The following is a 12,586-nucleotide window of genomic DNA, read 5'->3' on the forward strand; positions in this document are numbered from 1 at the left end:
TTGACCTTGGAATTAGGCTTTTGATCTGTTAACCTCTGGTGTACTTTATACTGACCTAAAAAAATAATTATATTAGTTTTCTTTGACCTGAGAAGTTAGAGATACAACTTTCGTAAAGAGAGTATTTCTTCCTATCAAATAAAATTGGCTCTTTATACACATAGTCAAGAAAGTTATAACTTTCTGAGACATCAAAACTATATGTTGTCACCTCTTAAATAATGAATGCTGAGCATGAATTACCATATTTTTAATCACCATACTTCCTTCTTCCTCTGCTACCAAATCTAAACAACTCTGGAACACAATGATGAAAGAAATGACCCTGATTTTTCTCTTTCCTCATATTTCTTCACTTATTTCTCATCACCTAGTACCTTGTTTTGTAAGGCGTTGTAAATCACGTTTGCGAACAATGTGAAGTATAACAAACAAAGAGATTCTGCGTGAAAAAAATCCTTTAAGATGAAGTTATTCGATATGTAATCCTCTCCTTCTGAGTGAATGTCCTTTTTTGCCCAATACCATACCTGCTCCGGCTGTATTCCTCGCTGGAAATCAGAGAGAGACTAAACCTTGAAGATTTCTAGCACTGTGCCCAGCTTGTTGCCAACTACTGCACTCTTCTCTTAACCTGTTTTATTTTTCATTGTGGTCCTTCTCATCGCCTGACACTGAAGACAAAATATAACTGTCTCCTTCCAGTAGAGTGGAAGCTCCATGAGAACAGAGTCTTTGAGGTTCTTGCATATTCTTTTTGTTTTTTTAAGGCCACACCCACGGCACATGGGGTTTCCCAGGCCAGGGGTCCAACTGGAGCTGCAGCTGCTGGTCTACACCACAGCCTCAGCAATCCTGGATCCAAGCCACATCTGTGACCTACACCACAGCCCATGGTAGCGCCAGATCCTTAACCCACTGAGCAAGGCCAGGGATCCGACCCACGTCCTCATGGATGCTAGTCAGGTTTGTTAACTGCTGAGCCACAACCCTCTTGTGTATTCTTTTTATCCCCAGAGCAATGTCTGCCACACAGCAGGTAATTATTTGTGAATGAATGGCTGCCCAAGGCCTCTTTTTACCTCACTCCTGCTTCCAGAGATCCTGAGCAGCCCTGGGCAGGACTACTGATGGAAACAACTAAATACGCTGCTCTCCACTCTCTCCTTTCTTCCAGAATTAGTGACTAAATCTTTCTGCCACTTTCTGTGCTAAGTAAATACTGAGAATGGAAGTTGATGAGAAGTAGCATCCTGGTTGCCCAACCGAACTCCAAACGTCCACCTATGTCACCATATCAGACTGAAACAAAAAGCAGCACTCACTTCATACTTTATATGAAAACAGGCTAAATGCTTTAAAAGAGTTGACAGTGGAGGTCTGTTTCCTACTAAACACAGCTGTAAAATATTCACCTGTTGGACTATCATAAGAAAAACTATTCTCTAGTCCAGGATCTACCACTATCTGCATCTTCACCAAGCCCCAGCCTGTTAGTTTGAAGGCAGGAACAATATGGAAACAAAGACACCATTTAGAGTAAATGTTCTCAAGATGGGGCAGCTGAGAGCTGAAGGGGTATGGGGCTTGGGAGGCACAGCATAACCAGCTGTGAGGTTTTTTCAAACTGCACATGGCCCTCCCTTAACTCCTCCACCCTAATTCACCCTATAGAACTGCCCCCATAGAGTGAGCCCCTGTTGCTGTGACTGTGGGAGGATGACAAATTCAGAAAAACTCTTCCAGGTCTTGAATGTAAGTTCTTTGAGAAATGGGACCAAGATTTGGGCTGTTCATTGCCACCCAAAACAGCATCTAACATAGGGTACTCCTGTCTCCACCTGCATCTCCAATCTCAGCTCCTCTCCCCCCTCAGCCACACCCTACACTTCTTCTATGTACTGAATTCTCCTGGTGGCCCATAAGACCATGTCTTTCATCATCTGTCACGACCTGTGGGAGACATGACTGCCTACCTAATAGCCCAACTGGCGATCTTGCTTTCTGCCTTGCTAGCACAATTCTGATTCTCAGAGATGGGCACCAAGGTGCTCATGGAAGGTGAACCCTCCCCCAGCTCTGAAACACTGCTCGACCACAACAGCCACAGCCACCCTTTCCTCCTTTACCAGTGACTGGCTGAGCATGGACATAGGTCAATGGCACAGGGAACTCCTGAGAAATTCTGTCTTTTGTTATTTAGAAAATCATTGAGAAGCCAGTTGTCTCCCTCCCTTTTGGCTTTGGAAGTTATCAAGTGAAGGCATGATGGAGCTCCAGTCACCCTGTGGCAGGGCAGGGGAAACCAAGATTGTCAAGAAGCCAGCCTAGAACTGTGACCACTTTGAACCACCTACCTCTAGACTTCTTAAACAAGACAGTAAAGTAACCTAAATAATGTTACTTACAGCAGATAGTACCCTAACCTACCCCACTGCTTGGCCTGGGAAGTCCCTCCACGTTTTTCTCTTAGAGCAGCCCTACTAATCTCCAATTCAGAGCTTAACTACGGTTTCCTTAGGAAATCTTTGCATGTCCCAGACCGTTTAATAGTCCCAGACACTTATCTGCACATCTGCCTCTCCAACTAGACTGTGAGCTTCTCAAAAGCAAACATTTTCACCCTTGGCAGAGGCCTTGGCATGTTGGGCATTTTTTTAAATGTTGAATGAATGGTTGAATGAATGAATGAACAACACAACAGTGAATCAACATGCAGGATGCCTTCTGTGCCTTGGATAAAGACTTGATAATTGACAGATGGAATTCAGAACCCAAGCTGTCTACACTCTACCAAAGATTCCTTTAGGTGGTCATTAGCAAAGGTAGAGATAGACCTATTTAACAGGTCCTATTTTTATATGCCCAGAAATCAGACTTCTCATTGGCAACTATCCTTCCTCAATTCCTGACACGTGGGGTGATACTAACACAGTGGCACCTGAACAAAATACCCTCTCCTATGATGGAAACTCACTCCCTGTTTACTGAAATAGCTTCGCCCCACTTTGGTCTAGTATACAGGTATGATTTGCTAAAAGGATAGAGGAGATGGAAGAAGAGAGCGACAACCTTCCTATACTCCCTTTGTAAAGAAACAGATAAGTCTAAAGGTGCCATTGCTTCTTATCACTTCTTACTTAAAACCAGTCAACAGAGAGGGAAAAAGAGCCTCAGGATGGATGGATAGATGATAGACAGATAGATAGACAGACAGACAGATAGGTATGACAGAATAACCCCTGCAACCTTATGTGAGCCCCAGGATCAAGCTGTGTCTGAAGCTAAAACCCTCAGCCTTTTCATTTATATGACCCAATCAATTTCTATACTACATAAGGCAATTTTCAAATGATCAAAATCCAACCCAAAGGATAGAATTCTGGCAAATACAGTCAGTCATGATGAAAGCAGGCCCCTAACACCCCTTCTATATTCAGGGCCTATGCATTGTCACATCTCAAACCTGCCTGTAGGATGGTGTCAGGAAGAGAGCCTAGAGGAGGGAGGCCTAGCCATAAACAAATCAAGGTGGGAAAAAATGCCACCACCCCAAACGCACATACCAGCACCCCTGTTGCCTCCTACAAGAGTAAACTGAATCTCGTGGGTCTCCCTTCTGTTCAGAAATGAGTGGGGACCTCTGGGAGCCACAAAGTGTTACCATAACACATGGGGGGTGGGGGGAGGAAGAGAACTATCATCAAGCAACATGCCCTGAGCTTTATGAACATCATATATCTTAAGGCTGTTGTAATGATTATAACACCCTTTTTATCTTTCAGGAAACAGACTGAGCGAAGTTAACCAAGTTGCTCAAGGTCACGCCGTAACTAGAATTTAAATTCTAGACTCTTTCCACTTGATCACTCCTGTGACCAGGACCTAGGAGAGGAGAGCACCCATCCAACCCCACAGCGCCCCAGGACACACAAACTGGGGCGGATGGAGCCTTACAACCTCAGGCCGTGGAGTCAGAGCAGTCTTGCGTACTCAGTTTTCTGGAAGCCCCGTTAACTAACCAGGGGTGCATCGGATACTCAACGCCAGGGAGCGGGAGCAGCCGAAAGCGCGCTGCCCCTGGGAAGCTCCGCAGACGGAGAGGTGGGAGCTAGATCCCGGGTCCACTCTCCATCGCCACCCCACGCAGGCCTGAACCCCCGGTCCAGCCCCGCGCTCTCCTCAGCAGTCGGCCCCCCAGCCTCTCCCCCGCCCCGCCGGAGCCGCAGAAATAGTGCCTCGGTGCCGCCAGGACAGCTTAGAGACCCACTGAGCCCTGGTCCTGCCTCTGCCCCCGCCCCCAGCTTCTGCCTGGTGAAGATGTTCGCAGCTGTTCGCCACCAGGCAACGACTGGACCCCGACCGCAGCGCCTCACCGCGGACCCGGCACGCTCGCGCCCCCGGCACTCCCGCCCAGTGCTCTCCGCATTGCCCGACGTAGACGCCTGGCCCCGCAGGGCCGGGACGCTGAGCCCACGGTCCCCCAACGACCGCCGCCCCGATCCTGCTGCGCTCACTCTGCTTACCTGCGCCACCGCGCCCGCCGAACCTGTCCGCGCGACCCCTGGGCTCTGGGCTCCGGGTTCCCGGCTCCAGGTCCCTGCTGCGAGCTCGCCGGCTGGGGGCCGGCGTTGGTGCGTCCGCGCTGGGCGGAGCGGGGCGCGGCTCCTCCCCGCCCCAAGCCACCTGGGGCGCCTGGGAGGGGGCGGGACCGGGATGGGACAGGTGAGCCCCGCCCCCGCCGGGAGCGCCTGGGGCTCCTGCTTCTCTGGGAACTTTGGGGTTCCTATGCCCAGTGGAAGGGAGGCCCGTGAGGCCGCGTAAGAGATGAAACCTGGGACGGTTAATGCTTGGAAAGCGGCGGGGAGCCAGGGCCCGGCCTGTTTCTACACAGCCTGGCCCGCTGGGGAAATGGTTGGCAGAGCGTGAGAACTGTGCCAGGCTGAGCACTGAGAGCAGAGGCCAGTCCCTTTCTCTGTGGGCTGTAGAAACCGAGAACCGAGACCCTCAGGCTGACAATGATGGGGCCAAGGGCAAGTTCGTTCAGAACTGGAAGAGCTCAGAAAGGCCTTTTCTGATCATTCCCTAGCCCCCATTCCTACTTCAATCACCCCTCGAATGAGTGTCCCCTTTTTAAATAATGGCTTTAAACTAAAATAACATTTCATATAGTGATGTGCCCCCCTTCCAAGACTGTAAGCTCCATGCAGGGCAGGAACCTCTCCTGTCCACTTGAATCACCAGAGGTGAACGAACCCAGGACAGTTAATACCTGATGAATAAATGAGGTGTGACTGGATCTTTTGAGTCCAGCCTCCTATTGCTGCCCCCAGGCCAGAGTCTGCTCCAGTATCACCCCCACTTTGTCAAGCTGCCTGGCTTCCAAACCACCCATCCTCTTCATCCTGCTTCCCTCTTCTCCGAATCCCAGTCAAGCAGCTGGCTTGCCGCAGGTCCACACGCCCAGGGCAGCTTTGTAAGCTGCCAAGCAAATCATTAACTTCTGAAGCTGTCACAGGCAGGGGAACTCAGACATATCCTGCTGTCCTGCCTGCCTTGCATGGTGCAAATCAGCCCAGAGTTTGGGCAACTGGAGTGCTGCTGGGACCCAAGATCCCACAGCTGGCAACAGAGCTGAGTCAGGAGCCCTAGAGTGCCTCTGGGACATTTGCCTGGGAAGCCTTGAACTTTTGCAGAAATGGGGCTTGGATTTGGTCTGAGTTCTCTAACCTGAGGCCCTTCCAGTCTTCTCTGTGGTTGAGTGTGACCTGAGCCATTTGCATTTACTGAGGCCCTGACAGTTTCAAAAACAAAGACATGTCAGAATAGGATGGAGACTGTGGTATATTTTTTGTGTGTTCTATTGAACAAATGAATGATCTTCATACACACACACACACACACACACACACACACACACACACAAGATGATGCATGATGCTGTTACAGGTTAATTTCAAGACTCATTACAGAAATGCATTCCAAGTGCACAACAGGAAATACAATATAACTTTAAAGTTGCATGGAAAACATTCTTTCTTATACCTACTTCAATACACTTCAGTGACTGCACATCAAACCTCAGAAGCCATAATTGGAGGCTGTCTGTGAAGGTGAAGTCAGGGCCAAGTGGCCCACCCTCCTTCCCCTCAACAATAGGCTCAACACTCTCAAGGCCTGGACCCCATCCCCCTTCACCAGGGAGTCCTGCACAGATGGAGGTTTATGATGTAGTGTTGCCTGGCTGGCCAGCCTGGAATAAGTCACAGAGGATGCCCCACGCAGATGTGCCCTGGTCCCACTGTACTCCCTCTGTGGTAGGTGGGGAGGCTGATGTCCCAGGCTGGGGCTGTGAAGGGCCTGCCCTTGGGACAAACACTTGTAGCAGCAGGTGAAGTTGAGCTCAGGAGCCCCTCCGGGTCTCACCCACATGAAGTGCACCCAGCCCTTCCTGTGTGTTAGTTTCAGTCAGTGGAGCATGTGATCCCAGTGATTTAGGATCCTCCTTCTGTGTGTGTGATCTTGGCTGGGCCAGCCTGGTACGTGCTGCCACCCAGACTGGCCTTGGAATCATCAGGCAAGTACAAGTTCTGCCCTGGTGTTTTCATTCTCTGTCTCTCTGTCTCTTTTGTGCACTCTCTCTCTCTTCTGGGCTTGCAGAATAGCCCTAAGCATCTTCCTCAGTTACACATTTCTCCCATTTGGGAAACGTGTTTGCATGAAATCAGACAAGATCTCTGAAGTCCTTTGCTTGAAAGGGGTATCTGAAATATAAAGGGCCGATACCATTGTGAGGCTAAATGAGATAATGCATGTGAAATGTGTGAGCACAGCGCCAGCACAAAACATCTGCTCAATAAATGATGCTCTTATCATCTTTAATGGGGCTCAGCCTGGCAGTGCAAAGAGAGCCAGCTGATGTCTGCTAGCCATTAAAGTGCTGAATATAGGAACAGAATTATTGAGGAATTCTGAAGAATTTAGACTAAATTAATTAATTAATGCAAATAACTGTGCAGGTTACAATTCTCTGCTGGTCCCTAGGAAAATGATATTTGAACTTGAAAATCTTCAGATTGTTTTTCATCTCTAGTTCTCTGATAGTATAATGGAAGAGAAGTTATCCAAAAAGGAAATAATCCCAGCAGTTTTTGACCCTTGGGATATACTTACCTTGCTTACTTTTCCAGCCTTTACGTAGGACTTAATGTGTACTTTAATACCACAAATCATTTTCTGTGCATATTTTTCTTGTCTTGTCTTGTCTTTTCTTTTAAGAGCATGTGGAAGTTCCCAGGCTAGGAGTTGAATCGGAGCTGTAGCTGCTGGCCTACACTACAGCCACAGTAACTGGGGATCTGAGACATGTCTGTGATCCACATCACAGCTCACGGCAACACCAGATCCTTAACCCGCTGATCGAGGCCAGGGATGAAACCCAAATCCTCATGGGTCCTAGTCGGGTTTGTTAATAGCTGAGCCACGAAGGAACTCCATTTTTTTTTCTGTGCATATTTTTCAATGAAATAATGCATATAAAGTACCTAGGGAATTCCCTGCTGGCCCAGTGGGTGACAGATTCAGCACTGTAACTGCTGTATCCCAGGTTCAATCCCTGGCCCTGGAATTTCCACATGCCACTGGTACCAAAAACAAACAAACAAACAAACAAACAAAAAACAAAAAACAAAAAACAAAAAAACTGGATTAATTCCTGGCACATAAAAACTGCTCAATTAATTAAACTAATATAGGAGGGGTATAGGGAAGTGAACAGAAGTAGTTGGGTAAAAAAGAGCCAAGAATTCAGGTAGGCAAATCTGATAACCACTTCATTAGGTAACACAGTATTTTAAGTTCATTGATTTTGGAATCAGATCATTTAGGTTAAAATCCAGGCACCACTTACAAAATATATTAATTTTTCTATGCCCCAGTTTCCTCATTTATAAAGTCAAGATAATACTAGTACATTGTATGGAAAAGCTTGGAAACATAAAAAGAACATGCAGCCTTCCGTGAGCAGCTACTTTATGCTAGCCACAATTCTAGCTGCTTAGATTCTCTTTTGAGAGTTGACTTAAAAAAAATTCTTTTTCCCCTTTTTTGGCTGCCTGGAGGCATATGGAGTTCCTGGGCCAGGGATCAGTTCCAAGCCACAGTTGTGACCTACAACACAGTTGTGGCAACACCAGATCCTTAACACACTCTGCTTGGCTAGGGATCAAAGCTGAGTCTCAGTGCAGCAGAAACGCCACAAATCCCACTGTACCACAGTGGGAACTCCTAGAACAGGACTTCTTAAGTTTCACAGACCCTGAAGTTGGGGTCAGTATTCTGGGAATACGTACATTTTTTCCTAAAGAGAGCATCCACAGCTGTCCTTAGACGTACAAAAATCTTTGGATCTCAAGACAAGTTAGAAATCAGTGCCTTCCAGGCTTAGGCAATTGCTTCTCGGCCTCTTGGCTAAGATCAAGTGCAGACATAGGCAAGGGTTTTAGAGCTGGAAGACTTGTGAGAGAACGTACAGGCCAAACATTTTTAAGAAGGAGGATTACCTAGATGTCTACTCAAGATGCAGATCACTCCTCCCAAGAATTCTGATTCAGGAGAGTGCAGTGGTTTGGGAATAAGCGCCTTAGGTGCTTCTCACCAATAGGGGAGCCTAGGAAACTGACTTAATTCAACCTTCTCATTTCTCAGGTGAGGAAACAGACCCAGGGATTGACTCCCTTTTTTTTTTTTTTTTTTTTTTTTTTTTCTTTTTCATTTTTGGCAGCCCAGCAGCATATGGATTTCCCAGGCCAAGGATCAGATCAGTTGGGATCTATGTCACAGCTGTAGCCACGCTGGATCCTTTAATCTACTATGTGGGGCCAGGGATCAGAACCTGCGTCCTGGCACTGCAGAGATGCTACAGATCCTGTGGCCACAGAAGGAACTCCCTGGGACTGATTCACTTTGAATCACCTTCTAGCCCACATCTGCCAAGAAGCCTCCCTTCCCTCTACATGAAACAAGAGGAAAATAAAATGTGCAGCTACCTCTGAGTTAGCCCTTTAAGTCTCAGAGAAGCCTACACCTTTCTTGCCAGGATTTTGGACACCTCCCTCCAGCACTCTCGCCCCTCAGCCCATCCCACCCCTGTCCACAAGCCCCACCTTATCTAGCTCTACTATTTGAACAGCTGGGGCTATTCAGCTAACACTTTCAAGTGACATCCTGCAAACATGTAGATGTTTTGTTCCACTTCCTAAAGCCACAGGCTAATTAGACCCTGAAACAGAGAACTCTGCTCTGATGCCATCTCGTCGTGTGAGGCCCAGAGTGGGAAACACTTCTTTCCAGGCAGATCTTGGCAAGTACTGAGTCTGAAGCAAGAATGGGGCAGATAACAACTGTATCAAGAGTGGTGATGTTTCAGGGACACCCAAGAGTGGTGATGTTTCAGCCCAAGACTTATTAGACAAAACCAAGCATCTTCTCTTTTTGACTCTGAGATTTTCTCTGTCCTTACCAAGGGCAGCCAAGGATGCATGTGTTTCCTTGGGCTTTTGATGTTCACCAATCGCAGAGTCCTGATGTAGCAAAAAGTTGAAATAATCTTCCCAAAGTGAGTTGAGCACACCTCTCACGTACAAGGCAAGCAGGAAAAAATTCCAAGGTGGCATGCTGCAGCAGTTCCATTTCCCTGAGAAGACTAAGAAAAGATGCAGCTGGCCCCCTTGGGCCTGTGCTTGACCCTTAAGCTGGGCAGCAAATCAGCATTTCCGTATTTATCCCTCAGTATTATCTTTTACCCTCTTGAGGACTGTGAATCAGTGTGAATTTGCTTGGCTATCTAAAACACATCAGCTTGGGATAGGCTTGCCCTCTTTTGCTTGGTTTCAGAGCAAGCAGTGAAGCATGGACTATAAAAGTATGGGTCTGCTTATAAAGTTGTTGGCTATAAAAATGCTCAAATGCCTTTGTTGTTGTATTCTGAAACCCAGGAAAGAAGCTCTGGATTATTCCAAATTTACTTCTTATTTTTGAAGGCAACACAAACATCCTTATCATCTTTTTAATTGGCTAGGTCAATGAGGAACTAAAATTCCATTGTGGAGAAAATCCTACATATAAAATCAGAGTTCTAGTACCACAAACACACCAAGAAAAATCTACCTCAGGACCTTTGCACTCACTGTTCCTTTCCTTGGAACGATCTCCAGATCTTTGCAAGGCTGGCTCCTTCAACCATTCACAGATGCTTTCCCGGACCATCCAAGCCACGTGGTATCAGACACCCTGTTCTGTGTTCTTCATAGCACGTAAATGTGCAGAATCATTTTAGAAAGTGTTGTGCACTGGTTTATAACTTGCCTCTTGGAAAATGAAGATTTTTTAGCTTCGTGGTGGCTCAGTGGGTTAAGGATCCAGTGTTGTCACTGCTATAGCTCTGGTCACTGCTGTGGTATGCGTTTGACCCCTGGCCTGGGAACTTCTGCAAGACATGGGTGTGGCCAAAAAGAAAGAAAGGAAAAGTGAAGGAAATGTAGATTTTGTCTTATTTACCACCTTTCCCCAGCTCTGAAAACAATGCTGAGTACAAAGTAGGTGTTCACTTTGCTGTACAGCAGAAATTGGCAAAACATTGAAAATTTTAAAAAATATATGCATCACAAAAAAGTAGGTGGTCAGATCTTTGCGGAAAAGTTGACGACTGGCTTACATTGTTGCAGCAGTTTTGAATGCATCAAATGAGGAAGTCAGCGGCTCAGGGTTTGGGTTGGGGAATAAGCTCTGCCTAGGAGTGAGACAGGATTTCAGTGGAGTCTCTTTACATTGCTCGTCCTCGAGAGGAAAGTGGACTCTGGAGCCAGCTCTACCGCTTCCTAGCTCTGCGATGATGATGATAGACAATGCACTTCACCTCATCACATCTGTCTGTGGGGAGAATACCAATACCACCCCCATCCATTCCTCCTAAAGAGATTCCAGGATGCACATGCAGAACAGGCTATTCCTGAGAGCTGGGCATGGTGCCAAGTGCTTCACGTCACAGAAAGGTTAGATAACTAGTGCAGGGCCCTCGGGCAACCCAGGGAAGAGTGGGAGCCACTGGAATGCCAGTCCAGAAGCTGCCCAAGTCCACTCTTGATCACCAGGGTCTGACGCATAGAATACACGTGACAAATGACCGTGGCAAAACATTTCCACAGCACTGACATCAAGCAAAGCTTGACCTCATGTTGGAGAGGCATCAGAGTGGTTGCGAAACTAGCCTGAAGCCCTATTCACTGCAGTTCTTGGGAGAGAGAGCGTTTTCTCTCCCCATCAAAGGGCCTAAGCACAACCTTTCCCCAAAGGAAAGAGGGTGGAGCAGCGGGCAAAGGGAGGACCTGTAGTGAGACTCCCTCTCACGGAGGAGAATTAGGTAATTCCCGGGGCCTCTCACAGCCTCCTCTCCTACCCTAAGTATCAGAGATGCTAGGTGAAGGCATAGCTGGAGACCAAGGCAAAAATACTTTTTCCTGGCAAGTTTTTGAGAATAACAATTAAATACAAGGCAACAACCTCCAAATGGAGTAACTCACGCTAAGCCCCAGGTCACCAAACTAAGACTTGCTTTATTACCATTTCAGTTCTCTCAGAAATGCAGTCTTAAACCAGGCAATCAGGAGCTGCCTGATCAGCCACTTGCTAGGTCATCCCTTCCTTCTGACTATAAAACTCTTCCTTTCTGTGCATGTCCTTGGAGCTTCTTTCTGGCTGCTAGATTGGGATGCTGCCTGGTTCATGAATCATTGAATAAAGCCAAAATCTTTAAGATTTACTTCATTGAATTTTATTCTCAACATAACAACCACTTATATTTAAGCGGCACTTTTATAAGATGCTTGCACACACAATATCTCATCTGATGCTCACAGCAAACTGAAGAGTGGAGAAGGGCAGTGGGATACAAATTTCCACAATTCGGATATGGAGGGGAGGCAGGGCTAAACAACTTGACCAGGAGCCCACTGATGGTCCACGGGAAGCAGAGTCAGATGCAGATCCCAAGTCCATCATTCCTTCCATTTGGAATGTCTCAGTAGCATCACTGCCTGACAGCCAGTGCTCTGGGGGTATTTTGCTATTGTGGGCATGTCCCAGAAGGGGGCACTGCAGGACAGCAAGGATGCCTCAGCTGCTGGTTGGGGTCTGGCTTGCAGGCGACCATGTTGCCACTGGCTGAAGGAAGGAACATCTCGTGACCCAGACACTTTTGCCACAAGCTTGTCCTTCCCAGCCCTGCAGTGGCACATCAGAAGCATCCTCAGACAGGAGAGGCACAGGTAAAGCGAGTCTGCGGTCAAGTGCGGGGCTCAGGGAACCCCGCTAGTGCTGTTCCTGTCCCTTTATGTTGTTGGACATGCACATGCATGTGTGGTATGATTGGCATGTTTATTTTTTTCTAAAACCCAAACCACTAAAATGAGATCCTATTAATCATTGTGACAGGGCTGGAGGTGAGGTACAGGGCAGCTATTATCAGCAGTGATTTCTGAGAGCCTTCTCTGAGGCCTCACACAGACCTGAGGACGAAGGAACCCACCCA

General features: G+C 47.3%; 1 protein-coding gene across 1 annotated transcript in view; it reads right to left on the bottom strand.

Moving 5' to 3' along the window:
• The window catches only part of LYPD6B (LY6/PLAUR domain containing 6B), a 222,359-nt gene extending 217,685 nt beyond the window's left edge, over window positions 1-4,674 (bottom strand). Inside the window, exon 1 of the mRNA XM_021074898.1 lies at window positions 4,527-4,674. The gene's annotated coding sequence lies outside the window, so the exon portion shown is untranslated. The remainder of the gene's footprint in view (window positions 1-4,526) is intronic.

This window comes from Sus scrofa, chromosome 15 (assembly GCF_000003025.6).
Source record: "Sus scrofa isolate TJ Tabasco breed Duroc chromosome 15, Sscrofa11.1, whole genome shotgun sequence".
NCBI lineage: Eukaryota > Metazoa > Chordata > Mammalia > Artiodactyla > Suidae > Sus > Sus scrofa.